A 16,482-nucleotide genomic window follows, 5' to 3' on the forward strand; every position below is an offset into this window, starting at 1 on the left:
AAATAAACAATTTCACTACTACACAATATCAACATCTAAAATATAAAACAAAATTACAAATACCCAATTGGACAGCTAATTTGACAAAGAATAAAAACATATAAAACAATAAAAAACTTGAAAACTAACCTAATACCTTAAAAATAATCTAATAGTTGTGTTTAATTTTAGATACACTGTAATTGGCACTCTATTGGAATATACATCAATTTTGATTGTTTGCTTATTTAAACATGGTCATATTATGTTATTGATAAGCAATATACATTCCAAAAAATATCATCTTTTATTTTTAAAAGCCATTTATTTTGGCTATCAATTGTTAAAAAACATGCCTAAGTATCTATAATTAATACATAATTTCATCGATATACTTCGGGTTTATTCTTTTTACACTTATGAATACATATGATACATGTTTATAATTTCAAATATATGTGTTAAGTTTATTGCAATTAGATTATCTTGATATGTGTTTTGTCATTTAATATCTAAAAATCTTTACTTATCACGTTATTGAAACAAGAAGAATGCCTTAATCATCATCTTTCAATTTGTTTGCATGCAACAAGATAAAAGTCTCAATTATTTTCTTAAGACCATTATATTTGAATGGCATTAAATATAAATACAATTTTTTAACGGCATCATTCATAAAAATTATGTTTATTTGAAAACAAAATCATGTGCATTTTTACTTATTAATTGAGTTTGGGTTGTGCAGTGTAAAGCCCATAACAAACAAGTAAACCAACCATGTCTTAATTTTATTAGTTTTTTACCATAAAAAATTAAATTTTAAAAGGGTCAATTCACAGGTTAGCTGGGTCGAGTCAGGTCAACCGAAAAAAATAGGATAGGTCAAGGGTCAACCCTATTTGTTTAGGTCAAAAATTTCGAGTTTGGATCGGGTCAGCAAATTTTGATCCATTTTGTCATGTCTAACTGGAAGTACCAGTGAAATTGGTAATGTCACCTATGTAAGTGTGAGATTTTTTTTTTCTTCTTCTGTTTCTTTGTGGAGGGTTTTAATTTATTTAATTTGTTTATTTGGAAATATATATATATATATATATATATATATATATATATATATATATATATATATATATATATATATAGAGTAAAGCTCAAAGAAAGTCAAATTAGAATTACAAATTAGAGTTCAATTTTACGCCATGTGTTCAGATTTATGTGGGGAGCACATTATAATTATCCTTATAGGTGTTCAATTCAAATATGAATCTATATCTATATATTAATAGGAAAAGTTTAGAGAAAGTCAAATTAGAATTCCAAATTAGAGTCTAATTTTGCGCCATGTGTCTAAATTTATGTGAGGCCTATACCATAATTATCCTTCTAGGTGTTCAATTCAAATTTGAATCAACGTCTATCTATTAATAGGCAAAATTTATAGAAAGTCAAATTAAAATCTCAAATTATAGTCCAATTTTGTGTCATGGGTTTAGGTTTATATGGGGAACATACCATAATTATCCTTCAGGCGTTCAATTCAAATTTGAATATATATATATATATATGGTAATTCTACCATACCCCCTTTTTTTGGGGGGTACGGTACCTACTAGTTAGGATAATGGGTAGGATCTAACTCAATAAATTCGTATTGATGACTTTATATTACTAAATGGGAGGACCACTAGACATTAATGAGATGGTCCTCTGAGTGGACTAAATAATTTCCCTTCAAGTTGTAAGACCTCTAAAACTTATCAATAAAAAGTTTTATATATGTTATAGAATATAGATAATAAACTTAAAGAGGTAGGATAGAAGAAAAAAAATTCCAAGTTATAAGCACAATAATACATGAAAAAAAATTAATGCACAATATGCATGATACTATTGTATGTTTATCTTCCTTGATGCACCTTTTTCTCTCTTTTTTGAAGATCTTAAATGGATAAGTGTATTATGTTTTTAAATAAGCTTGGGAACAATTCCAACTTGTAACAATGTGAGTGGTTTACATCTTCTTAATTAGAAAGAAAAAAACTATTGGCATGTTTGGATTGAGAGAGGGGGAGGGGGAGTAAATAAAAATTAGAACAAAACTAATCAGGTTAAGGAATGGAAATCTTGCTCTTATAAACTTCCAAGACCAATTCACATCAAAATTTTCATTTCACAAAGTTTATCATGGGTATAATGAACACAATATTATTTTCCGCGAACTAATAGCCTAAAAATAGATCATAATGATTCTTATTTTTGTTAGGAATCTAGACACAATTTTTTTTTTGGGTCAATCGTTTCCCTTGAATTAATAATTTGTCACCAATCAAGGTTGGCCATGACATGTTGAACTGGTATATTGTCTCTTATGCTCATTAATAACATACTCCAACGAGTCATTTTGTAAGCAGTCATTATTCCCGTTCAAAATAATTAACAACAATACATATCATAGATATGCTGATATGAACATTATGCAAAATATGATTAGGAAATCTGTATCCAACAATACACCGTAAGGTCCTTAGAAATGTATTTGATACATTTCCACACACGCATCAAATGAAAAGATACCATACCAAAAACTCAGAAAAAAAAAATCATTTTTGATTATATATATATATATATATATGTGTGTGTGTGTGTGTGTGTGTGTGTGTGTTTAGGCTTGGTGAAAGTTTGACTATTTATGGGTTCATAGCTCTTACTCAAGATTAATGGGAATTACAACTCATTTATTCACATAAATATTATCAGTATATATTAAGAGGATTCAGAAAGTTAGTTATGGCTTTTGTAAGGGCACAATTGTACCCGGACCCAAAAACAAGTGTTGGGCTCAGGCCCAATGAGCCTTATACAATAAAATTTGTAGAGTATGGATTTGAAATTTAGGTTCGGATGTTGGAAGTTTGATTAACAGGCTAAAGTACCACAATTTGTGCAAATGATAAACGAATATGACAAAGAGACATGCTCGGACATAAGCCGATGACGATTTATATAAATATTCTCTTTCTATGCCAAAGTTTACAATTCATAGTTCCTATTTTTCTCAGCAGAAAGTGCAGATCCCCCTCTCTTTCCTCCCTCATCTCCTTATATACTTCTTCTTCTTCTTCACTAGTTCATCCACGTGTCATATAAATCTTCCCCTTGGATACTTGTCTCATCCACTACCTTCTTAAAGTCTTCAAATAATAGCAGGAAGACTGAATTCTACTGTTCAGAGGTCATTTCCCCATTAATGCGGCCAGGGAGGTAAATGCAAGGTCTTTAATGTGGTGGTAGCAACTTTTTCCTTAAATATTTCTCATATGTCCCTGCTTCTAAAGGGTGCTTGGATCACCCTCTTACCCATTAGTTCTTCCAGAATTCTGCCTCTAACCCATTTAGCAAGTCCCAGGGTCATTGCTGGACCTGTCCAAGAAGACACTCCTCGGACAACTCCTCGGACTACTACAGTGCGGATTGACTTGTGGGCCTAAAGGCCTTGATCAAAACAGACTGGTATCAACCGATCAGGCCCAAAGCCCAAACGTTTATTCAATAGCTTTTACCCCAACAACAGCCCCTCAAAACTTTATTTTTTCCCTCCCATCCGAGGAGAGAAATAGAGTTTTGAACCAAACAGCATACCTTCCACACGCTTTGTAAACCGCCACACGTGTATGGGTCCTTTCGTTCCTTGAAAACGCCTCTGACGGTTCGAAACCCGGAACGCGCGCATTTATGACCGTAAGTTACATCCTATTCCCCACGTTCAACGGTGGGATACACATCCAACGGCCCAGATTGGTTCTGAAAATTTGAGCAGGAGAATTTCAGTTTCGAGACCGCCTCCCGCACCTTCATTATTTCAGAAATCAATCGCATCTAAGTGTCAATCATTACCTTTTCTCTCCAGAAGCTCGTGAAGAATCGCATAGCCAACTCCCGTAAGTTTTCACTCTCCTTTATTCACTCCTTCTCGGCTTCTGTCCTCGGCCACCATTTAAACCCCTTTTCTTCCTTAAACTTTCATTTTAGTTCCCACCAAATGGGTAGATTTAAGTGTCTAGTTGATACTAACGCCAGTATGGAGGGTTTTAGGGCCAAATACCAGATTCCTGATGACGTAGGTTTAAGATATTGCCTAGTAGAAGCCGTAGGTAACGCTAGAAGAGAGGGAGAAGTCCTCATTCCCATGATCGCCTTCATAGAAGGTGGGATGACTCTCCCCATGAAAAATGTGACCAGTGAATACTTTCGCAACCATAGGTAATGCCCAGACCAATGCACACCAAACATGTTTAGAGTCTTAGGTTGTGTCGATGCTCTGAACGAGCAAATGGGTCTGAACCTCACATGGCACGACGTTGTCTATATCTACGAGTGCCATAAATTTAAAAATGTATGATATTACATTAAATCCAGGTCTAGCATTGTTAGGCTGATTTCCTGTCTTCCCAAATCCAACAAAGGCATGAAATGACTATCTCATCGCCTCAGGGAACTGGTCTGACGGTCCTCACTGCCCAGTCGAATGGGGAGAGCTAGGTGTGACTCCTTAGGAGTTAGATTTCCTAACCCATGATTTAGTCCCGTTGCCTTTACCCTTTTTAATCTTTATTGCACATTATTGCTTTTTGTCTTGATGTTTATCACTAGTCTGACCATGTTCTTCTTCTCGGATGTTCCTTCTCACAGATAAACAATACGTACACTCACGTCTCAGCCTCTACAACGTTGCCGACCTGAACCATGTCCTTCGCTCCGAAGTCTTCGTGAGTGAAGACCTACAAGTGAGAGCTGCCCACCTGATACTAGGATACGACCCTATATCAGTGGACTTCCAAGAAATTGACAACGCGATCATTGCGGGAGACAAACAACGTAGAAGAATAGACATGGCACGACCTAGCTTCCTTTCCAACCACGAACTCCCAGACGACCCCTCCATCATCCTGTATACTGGCCCTATCACAGCGATTCCTCTCTCGGCACACTCCTAGACAACTGCCGTTCAAGAAGAGCAAGCGTCCTCGCAATAGTCGTTGGACGAGGAGATAGACCAATTTCAACTCGTGGAAGCTGAGAGACCCCGAGAGGAGCAGCTCGTTATCCTCTTGGACGAGGAACGCACGCCCGCCGAAACTTCGGGCATACAAGGTCTGGTGATTTCACAACCTGATTCCAGCTCCGAAGAAGAAGATATGGACGCTTTACAGCAACTGATGAATAAGAGGGGCGCAAGAGTCTCTCAAAAGGGAACAGGTGGGTCGCAAGTCCCTGCCCCCACCCCCTCCTCCCTCCGATCCTAAGCCTCCCGTTGCGGAGCCTAAGAAGAAGAGGAAGATTGAAGCCGAGGAGACAGATGCGGAGAGGCAGAAGAAGTTGAAACAACAACAACAAAAACCTAACAAAGGCAAGGGACGTGCCTCCTCAATGGAAAGCGGGGAGAACAGGGACCTCGCTGAGGTACGCCGTACACCGGCGAACTGGTCTCCTGAGCTGAAATTGGACGGGGCACCAATCTCCTACCAATCTAGTATTAGGGCGTTACAGCAAGGTCACACTCTCCACCTGGCTGACGCCTTGGAACGTCCCATTCTTCTGCCCAAGGACATGGACGCCCTGGACAAGATGAACCAACCGCATCTGTTCCTTTCGCTAAAAAGGGACTTGGCCCTGGTGAGTATCTAAGTCTTATCCTCACCTTATTCTTTCATTACACCTTATCGTAAGAAACATTCTTATGTACTTGAGACTTGCGTTACTAATAGTGCATCCATTTTGATATTTCACCACAGGCCATCCAGGAATTCTTTGCTGCCGAGAAGTGGGTGGAAGATTCTCGGAAGAAGGTTGGACTTGAACTGGAGCTTAGGCAAGAGACCGAGAAGTCCTTAGGCCAAGCTCTTACACAGAATGAGAAGCTAACCACATAGTTGGTGGAGCTGAAGAGGGAAAAGGACGGTGCCGAGGCTAGCCTGAAGACAATGAGGACCTTGGTGGAAGGGCAACGCAAGTTTCTTCGTCAAAAGGATGAAGACTTATCCAAAACTCAATAAGAAAACTCCAACCTGAAGAAGGAGCTTGCTAAGATGAAGGACGAGACTCGTACCTTCAAGGACTCCATGGAGGCCGCGAAGAAGATTGCTTACAAGGAAGGGGTGGTGGCGACAGAAAACCAACTAACCGAGGAGTTCGCCAGGCTGTGCCGAGAGTATTGCCAACAGGTGTGGGAGGAAGCCTTAAATGTGGCAGGGATTCCCTCAACTTCCGAGCTGAGGAAGCCCGAAAACATCTGGCTCCCCCTAGACATCCAGGTGATAGAAGAACTTCCTCCTATCGCCCCTGCCCCTGAGACAGCATCTTCCATGCTCCCTCTTATGATCCTAGAGCCCATTCCAGCTCCTATAGAACCTAAGAGTTCCAATAAAGAGAAGGAACAGGGTGATGGTGCCGAGAAGGCTATGAGCCAAAGCGCCGAGCCCAATGTCCCTCCACCTATGGCAACAGATAAGGGAAAACAAGCCCAATCCTCATTCGAAATAGAGCTGAAACGCACAGAAGCTGCCAGCACTTCCGAGCAGAACCCCTCTTCTAAGGCTTAGGGTTTAGACTAGTTAGGACTTCTCTTTTTGTCATGTAACAAATTTTTAAATTTTTGCTTTGAATGTACATTGATAGAAATTAATGACAAACTGGTTGGTTTGATTTTCATTTGACTTCCAATTTTTAGTATAAAAATACTCGTCAGCACAAAAGTGAATGAATGGAACAACTAACTCCACTTGCAATATTTCAATTTGTCATGACTTTAAATAGAAGTACACATACTTAGCTTATACTTTGCAAATCATGCCTCAAGAGCATAACATATGTGACACAGTAATATACAATCAAAAACTTAACTTAGAATTTAATTTGGGGCATAAAGCAATCCAAGTGTTTCATCAACACTTCAATACTAATGTGATATGGTTTTTGCCAATGTTCTCAAAGTAGAGGGTTCAAGGACCCGGCATAACCAAACTTCCTTTCAACAACAAGTAGGATGTCAATTTTTACAAGGCATGTGGTCCGAGAACCATACATGTCCAAGTTTCTAGTTGATACTTAGAAACAGTAACTTGAAATATTAATTTCCCCAAAGTAGAAGGTTTGTGGACTTGACATAACTAAGGTTCTGTTCAACACATAATAAGATATCAATTTCCACAAGGCATGTGGTCCGAGAACCATGCATGACCAAGTTTCTGTTTGACACTTAATAAGATATCAATTTCCGCAAGGTATGTGGTCCGAGGACCATCCATGACCAAGTTTCTATTTGACACTTGATAAGATATCAATTTTCACAAGGTATGTGGTCCGAAGACCATCCATGACCAAGTTTTTATTTGACATTTGATAAGATATCAATTTCCACAGGGTATGTGGTCCTTGGACCATGCATGACCAAGTTTCTGTTTGACACTTGATAAGATATCAATTTCCACAAGGTATGTGGTCCAAGGACCATCCATGACCAAGTTTCTGTTTGACACTTGATAAGATATCAATTTCCACAAGGTATGTGGTCCGAGGACAATCCATGACCAAGTTTCTGTTTGACACTTAGAAATTGTGAGAGATAAACCCAAGTAAATATTGATAATTTGAACAACGAACGATAAAAGTGTTTTTTATTAATAATAATACCTTCGTAGGTTGTTTACATTCTAGGGGCGTTGTACAATTTTTTTCATCTAAATCAGCTAATCGATATGATCCTATGCCAGCTACAGAGATGATCCGATAGGGTCCTTCCCAATTTGGTGCTAGCTTTCCCCATGCTGGGTTTTTGGCAGTACCCACAACTTTCCTCAACACCAGATCCCTAGGCGCTAGTGGCCTTAGCTTCACATAGGCATCATACCCTCGTTTGAGCTTCTGCTGATAATAAGCCATTTGGACCATAGCGGCCTCTCGTCGTACTTCAACCAAATCCAGGCTTTTCTCCAGGAGACCATCGTTATTTTTCAGGCTAAAAGAACTCGTCCTTAGCATGGGGAAACCAGATTCTAAAGGTATCACGGCCTCGACCCCATAGGTCATAGAGAATGGTGTTTCTCCAGTGGATCTATGCGGCATAGTCCGATACGTCCATAAAACATGTGGTAGCTCCTCTACCCATCTACCCTTCACGTCATCCAGCCTCCTCTTGAGTCCACTGACTATGACTTTGTTAACGGCCTCGGCCTACCCATTTTCCTAAGGATAAGCTAGGGTGGAGTATCTGTTTGTGATGCCCATGTCACTACAATATTTCCTAAAAGCTCTACTATCAAATTAGACGCCATTATCTGAAATAAGTGTGTGAGGTATCCCAAATCTAGTGATAATATTCTTCCAGATAAACTTCTTGGAGTCGACATCCCTAGTATTTGCTAAGGGCTCAACTTTGACCCATTTGGTGAAGTAGTCGGTTCCCACGAGTAGCCACCTTTTGTTTCCCACAGCCCTTGGAAAAGGCCCAACTATATCCAGTCCCCATTGAGCGAATGGCCAAGGACTGGTCAAAGGATTAAGGACTCCCTCAGGCTGATGAATGTTAGGAGCGAACCTTTGGCATTGGTCACACTTTCTCGAGTAGTTTTGAGCTTCTCTCTGCATATTAGGCCACCAATATCCCTGAGTCAGAGCCCTATGGGCTAAAGACCTTCTCCCAGTATGGCTTCTACAAATTCCCTCATGCAATTCTTCCAAAAGTGCTTCTGTTGCCTCAGGATGTACACATAGCAAGTATGGTCCGGAGAAGGAGCGTTTATACAATTTCTGATCCTCGGACAACCAGAAACAAGGCGTCTTTCGACGAATCTTATCTGCTTCAGATTTGTCCTCGGGAAGCATATCGCTTTTTAGAAAAGATATCACAGGGTCAATCCAGCTAGGTCCAGGCCTTATCAGATGGATACGAACGGCACTTGCAGTGGTCAGAGTTGGTTTTAGCAAGTCTTCAACGAGGATAATCCTAAGCAAACATTGAGCTGAGGAGGTCGCCAAAGTGGCCAACAAGTCCACATGTGTGTTTCCACTTCTAGAAACGTGAGAAAGGATAAAAGAATCAAACTCGAATTGTAAACACTTAACCTGGGTCAGGTACTCTTGCATTCTTGGATCCCTAGCCTCCATGGTCCCCATCAGTTGGCCCACAACTAACTGAGAATCCGAGAACATATGAACTTCCTTTCCCCCCATTCTACGTACCATATTCATACCAACCATGACCGCTTCGTACTCAGCCTCGTTATTAGTGGCCAAGAACGCTAATCTCAATGATTTTTCGAAGGCGATTCCCTCAGGGGATACCAAAACAAGTCCGACACCATACCCCCTCTAGTTGACTTTCCCATCAACAGACACTTTCCAAATCGGAGGTCCTTTGTCCATGATTATGCCAACTGATTTTTCATCCATGTGTGACTCCTTCGCAGTTTCTTCTAATGATGGTTCGACGAACTCTGCCACCAAATCCGCGAGAACCTGGCCCTTCACCGAGGTGCGTGGCATGTATTTGATATCAAAAGCTCCCAAAATAGTTCCCCACTTAGCTACCCTTCCCGAGTAGTCAGCACTTCGTAACACTGACTTGAGAGGCAGCTGGGTTAAAACCACAACGGTGTGGGACTGGAAATAGTGAGGAAGCTTCCGCGTTACATGGACTACAGCCAGAATTGCCTTCTCTAAAGGCAAATAACGCACCTCAGCTTCATTCAAGGATTTGCTGACATAATAAACTGGTCTCTGTACCCCGCCGTCGTCCCTTATAAGGATCAGGCTGACTGCATGGACGGCCACAGCTAGGTATGCAAACAAGATTTTATCAACCTCCGGTCGAGACATAATGGGTGGCCGGGAAAGATATTCCTTAAGTTGCTGGAAAGCTAAAGCACACTCATCGGACCATTGGAATCCTTTCCATTTTTTTAACGGTTGGAAAAAAGGTCTGCACCTGTCAGCTGACCGAGAGATAAATCTGCTGAGAGCAGCGGTCATCCCGGTCAACTTCTGAACTTCCTTTGGATTCTGAGGCGGTTGCAAGCCCTGAATGGCTCTGACCTGTGCCGGATTCACGTCTATTCCTCTATGAGTCACCATGTAGCCTAGGAACTTTCCAGAACCCACCCCAAAAGAACACTTTGAGGCGTTGAGGCGCAGCTTGTACTTCTTAAGTATTTGAAAGGTATCATTCAGATCTTTTACATGCATAGGTATTGCCTTACTCTTTACTACCATATCATCCACATATACCTCAATGGTCTTTCCAAGTTGCGATTCAAACATTCTGGTCATCATCCTTTGGTAAGTAGCCCCGGCATTTTTCAATCCGAATGGCATCACTTTATAGTGGCAATTCCCCATTGGAGTTATGAAAGCAGTCTTCTCCTGATCACCCAACGCCAATGGTATTTGGTGATAACCTTGGAAAGCATCTAAAAAGCTCATCCGAGGATGCCCGACCGTGGTATCCACAAGCTGATCAATGCGTGGCATTGGGAATGAGTCCTTTGGGCAGGCTTTGTTTAGGTTTGTGAAGTCCACACACACTCTCCACTTTCCGTTCTTCTTTTTCACCACAACTGTGTGCGCCAACCACTCAGGGTAGAAAACTTCTTTAATAGCACCAGCCTTTTGAGCTTGAGCACCTCTTCTTTGACAGCCTCGGAATGCTCTTTGGAGGAACGCCAAGGTGGCTGCTTCCTAGGAACAACGGCAGGATTAACATTCAAATGATGGCAAATGAAGCTTGGGTCAACCCCTGGAGCCTCATAGGAATCCCAAGTAAAGACATCGATATTGTTTTTCAAAAATTTCACCAATTCCATCTTCTCTTGATGTGGTAATTGTATCCCAACTTAGAAGAACCTTTCGGGATCATCGGTTGTGAGAAATTTCTCCAAATCTTCACACATGGCATCCTCTGCTGTCACCGCACTAGGCGTATCCAAAGTTGTTAATTGCTATAAGTCTTCCATAGCCGAGGCTGAGGACTCTGATTTTACTTGATGCAATACTGCCGCCGATATGCATTGTCTTGCTACTAATTGGCTACCAAGAATTTCCTCGATGAATCCCCTTGAAGGGAATTTTACTTTAACATGCAAAGTCGAAGAGACAGCACCCAAAGCGTGCAGCCAAGGCCTGGCAAGGATGGCCGTGTATGGAGAATATGCATCAACCACAATAAAATCCACATCGACCGTTTCCGAGCCAGACTGTACAGAAAATTGAATTTGTCCCTTTGAGATAACAGTTTTCCCTTCAAAACTTATTAATGGCGAGTCATAAGGAGTGAGATCCTCCAGTTTTAACTTAAGCCCCTTGAATAAGTCAGGGTACATAATATCCGCAACGCTGCCTTAATCGATCATCACCCTTTTGACGTCGTAATTCCCTATCCTCAACATGACCACCAGGGCATCATCATGGGGTTGAATGGTCCCAACCTTATCCTCATCAGAGAATCCCAAGATAGGCACACTCCCTCTGATCCTCTTCAGCTTCGAGCCTAAATCCTTGGCCTGGGAGTGTGACATTGCCATCACCGTGGTAGGACAGGAACCGGTCCTGCCAAGTGCAGCGAAGATGACGTTAATCGTTCCCAAGGGCGGCCGAGATGAGTTGTTCTTCTGATTATTTGAACCTGACTGATTGCCTTGCCCGTTAGGTTGGTACAGGTGCTGCTTCAACTTCCCCTCGCTAACAAGCTGCTTCAAATGGTTCCAGAGGGTCCGGCAATTCTCGGTAGTATGACCCACATCCTGATGGTATTGGCAAAAAAGGTTCTGATTCCGTTTCGTAGGGTCCCCCGCCATCTTACTGGGCCATTTGAAGTAGGGTTCCTTACGGACTTTCTCCAACAATTGGTGCACTAGTTTTCAGAAGACAGTATTAACTACTTAAGGAGTGGCTAGACCAGATTGCCCAGAGTAATCTTTCCTCAGCTTGTTGTTATGGTACATGTCTGACCTGAAATCCCTTCTCTCCTGCAGGATAACCTTCGCCTTACCCTTACCCTGCTGTTGATCTTCCTCAACCCTTTTGTACTCGTCAATACGGTCCATGAGGCGACGTACACTCCGTACGGGCTTTTTGGTCAGGGATTTCCTTAAATCATGATTAGTGGGAAGGCCCACTTTAAAAGTATTAATTGCCACCTCGTCAAAATCTCCATCTATCTCGTTGAACATCTCCCAATACTTGTCGGAGTATGCTTTCAATGTCTCACCCTCCCTCATGGCCATTGATAATAGCGAGTCCAACGGTCGAGGAACTTTACTGCATGTAATGAACCGAGATGCGAATGCTCTAGTAAGTTCCCTGAACGAACCGACAAACCCCGACTTTAGTCCATTGAACCATCTCATAGCAACAATTCCCAGGCTAGAAGGAAAGACTTTGCACATCAAGGTTTCATTCTGAGAATGCACCGCCATCCTCTGATTATAGTGGCTCACATGTTCCACCGGGTCTGTCCGGCCATTGTAAATGGTGAAGGTGGGCTGAGTGAATCGTCTAGGGAGCCTTCCCTTCTCAATCCTGCGTGAGAAGGGCGATTTAGAAAGTTGGTGTAACGCTCGGCTCATAGCATCGTTCCCCAAGCCCCTGGAGGGAAGCTTCCTATGCTTACGACTTGGTAGGTCATCCCCTTCGCAAGAGAAGGTTTCATTAGGGGGAGTCCTGGACCTTGAACTATAACTGCTTCCCCGGGATTCCCCTGAAGAAGGATTGGATGGGGGTGAAGCCCGCCTTCGTTTGACACGACGCAGCTTCTTCTTGAGGTAGTCAATCTCCCTTTGCATGGCCTTGGCATCATTCTCATGAGTGGCACTGCCTCCGCCACACGTATGACTCGCGCTAGGATATACGGTATGAACACTTCCCTCTCGATCCTTCCGGAGCTCAAGACGCTTAAAAAGATCTTCGGGCTGTGATCCTTGAGATTCTGCATGATGCGAACCAAAGCCTGTCATGATGTTCCAATTCCTTCAACGTTAGATTTCCCACAGACGGCGCCAATTGTAAGTGCACAATTGTACCCGGACCCAAAAACAAGTGTTGGGCTCAGGCCCAATGAGCCTTATACAATAAAATTTGTAAAGTATAGATTTGAAATCTAGGTTCAGGATGTTGGAAGTTTGATTAACAGGCTAGAGTGTCATAATCTGTGCAAATGATAAACGAATATGACAAAGAGACATCCTCGGACATAAGCCGAGGACGATTTGTATAAATATTCTCTTTCTATGCCAAAGTTTACAATTCTTAGTTCCTATTTTTCTCAGCAGAAAGTGCAGATCCCCCTCTCTTTCCTCCCTTGTCTCCTTATATACTTCTTCTTCTTCACTGGTTCATCCACGTGTCATACAAATCTTCCCCTTCGATACTTGTCTCACCCACCACCTTCTTGAAATCTTCAAATAATAGCAAGAAGGCTTAATTCTACTATTCAGAGGTCATTTCCCCATTAATGCGGCTAGAGAGGTAGATGCAGGGCCTTTAATGTGGTGGTAACAGCTTTTCTCTTAGATATTTCTAGCATGTCCCTGCTTCTAAAGGATGCGTGGATCACCCTCTTACCCATTAGTTCTTCCAGAATTCTGCTTCTAACCCATTTAGCAAGTCCCAGGGTCATTGCTAGACCTGTCCGAGGAGACACTCCTCCTCGGACAACTCCTCGAACTACTACAGTGCAGATTGACTTGTGGGCCTAGAGGTCTTGATCAAAACAGACTGGTACCAACCGATCAGGCCCAAAGCCCAAACGTTTATTCAATAGCTTTTACCCCCCATAGCTTTAAAAAATTTCAAAAATACACCTAATCTAATTAGATAATACTTTTTCTTTTAAAAAAAATAGGGTTAAAATTGTAATTCAACAAAATTAAAAAAAAAACTCATAGAAAAACTTTTTTCCTAAAAATTAGCATACTCTCTAACTAAACATATCTCATGTACATTTAATATAGTTTTTTTCCTAAAAATTAGCACACACTAAATCCAATAGTTTACTCCATTTCAAATCTTAAATTTTAGCTTTATAAAAATCCCTTTATGTGTAACCTCACTAACAATAGTTAAATTCAAATTAAAAAATTATATTTGAAAGCTCAAATAGTGTGAAAACACTATAGCTTGTTTTGACCTCCAAATTTAAAAGGTGGCTTGATTATTTTTACTTTAACTTAACTAAGTGCGAAATAAGAGTAAATGAATCGTAATAAAACTGGAACACTACTCTAAGGCATAAGCATTTACAATCAACAATAAATTTAAAGCTTAAAGAGTAGAGAACAGAGATGCAAACACAAGATAATACCGAGACATGTTATCGAAGAGAAAACCAAAGTACTTGACCAAAAACTTCTCCGCGGCCCTCCAAACCAAAATTGATCCACTAGTAAATAAATTTGGAGTACAAGAATATCAAAATAACCCTCCAAGCCTAATCTACCCAATGTACTTGAACCTTCCAAGTTCCAGCTACCAACAGGCTTCACCGAGCCTTGTCTTCAATAGTTATCTGGATCCTGCAATTAGCTCCAAATTGCATCTGCAATCCTTGGCTTCTTCCAATGCTTCCCACATGCACCAAAACTTCTCACAACTCTCAGGTTGGGTGAGGAAAGTGTTTGGGCTAAGAACCTCTCAAGGATTTGTAAATGGAGGGGTAGGAGTAAAGGAAAACTAAGAGAAATGTGTAGATGTGGGTATACAATCTTCTAACTCTCAAGTGTTTGGTTAGGGTTTTGTCTCTTAAAAGTTCCTTACAATTTCGTGGGTAATAAAGGTTTATATAGTGTGGATAAAGAAATGAGAAAAGCACACTTTAGAAATCAGGCAGAGAGTTTTGTAAGTCACTCGCGACTTGGCCAAGTGGTGAAGTGACTCACGAAATACAGCCTGGCAAAACCTTTCAACTTCCAATATGTGCATCTCATGAGGCCTTTCGCAGGTTGATCCACTTGTGAGCCAGTCACAAACCACTCACGCATATCACTGTCTTTAGGGCTATCCAGTGACCCGGACCAACCGACCCACCTAAACCGAAGGTCCATAGGCGGCTCCAAAATCAGTCAATGGTTGGTCACAGGTTGGCAATAAAAATAACTGAATAATTTGGTTCAAATTTGGGTTTACAAAAATTTCACCCGAATAACTCGAATCAACTGAATTATTTATATAAACTTACCCAAAAAAAATGATTTGACATGCCCAGACTGCCAGGCTGCCAGCCCACTTGTTTTGGTATCAGACTAAGAAAGGGGAAACGTGTATGAGAGTATAATCCCATCAGACATTAGTAAGCAACAATTACTTTCTCCACACAAATTCCCAATATACAAATCAACCGTTAATCTCAAATTAAAATTCAAAATCAACGGTGTTTAATGAGAGTCGAAGCTAAGCATATATAGTGTTAGATATATGATTATGTTTTTTTATGATTTATTTATATTGTAATCTTGGTTTTCTACATTAAATTAACTTATTTGGCACAAAAATTAAAAAGTTTGATTAGATGGGACATATATATATATATATATATATATATATATATATATATATATATATATATATATATATTTGTTTTTAGTTCTATAAAAAAACTCATAAATATAAAATCATTTAAAAATTATATTTTTTTATGGTTTACTTATATTGGACTCCTCGTTTTTTACATTAAATTAACTCATTTGGCACAAAAATTTTAAAAAAATAGATTAAATGAGACACGTCGCAAAATTAAACTCTTATTTAAATCCAATTTTTACATTGAATTAACTCACTTGGCACCAAAATTTAAAAACTTAGATTAGATGGAACACGTAGCGCAAAATTAGACTCTAATTGAATTCCAATTTGAAATATGATTGGATTTTCTCTCAACTTTACATATTACTATATACTAGTCGCAGACCTGCGCAATACGCTAAAAAATGTGATATAATTATTTTTTATTGGATAATTATTGAATTAATAAATTAGATTTTATATTATTAAATTTCAATATGTGTTATTTGAAATTGTGTTTTAAATTAGAAATTTCGAAAAACAAAAAAAATAAAAAATAAAAAAGAAATTTTTTGTAGTGTAACAAAATATATTTTGTAGTCAGATATTATATATAGTGAGATATGTATGAAAACACAATGCAATAATTTTATTTTTTAAAAAACAAAATTGATAGTGTGAAAACTATTAGATCACGTTGTAACTATGTATACTTTGTTTATTACTATACAGATGTACTTAACTCTTATAGATATATTTTTCCTCAAAAACATAGATTCATGTATCTTTCTTCCACATAGTTGAAACTAAGTGAAAAAGTAAATAAAGATAACTATGCAATAGATCATTCTCAATAAATTATATATTATAAACGGGAAATATAAAATATAATAAAGTGCAAAAATAAAATTTTCCTTAAGTATCTATACATAAAAACATTAATAGCATAATGATGCT

This window comes from Castanea sativa, chromosome 12 (genome assembly GCF_040712315.1).
Source record: "Castanea sativa cultivar Marrone di Chiusa Pesio chromosome 12, ASM4071231v1".
Lineage (NCBI taxonomy): Eukaryota > Viridiplantae > Streptophyta > Magnoliopsida > Fagales > Fagaceae > Castanea > Castanea sativa.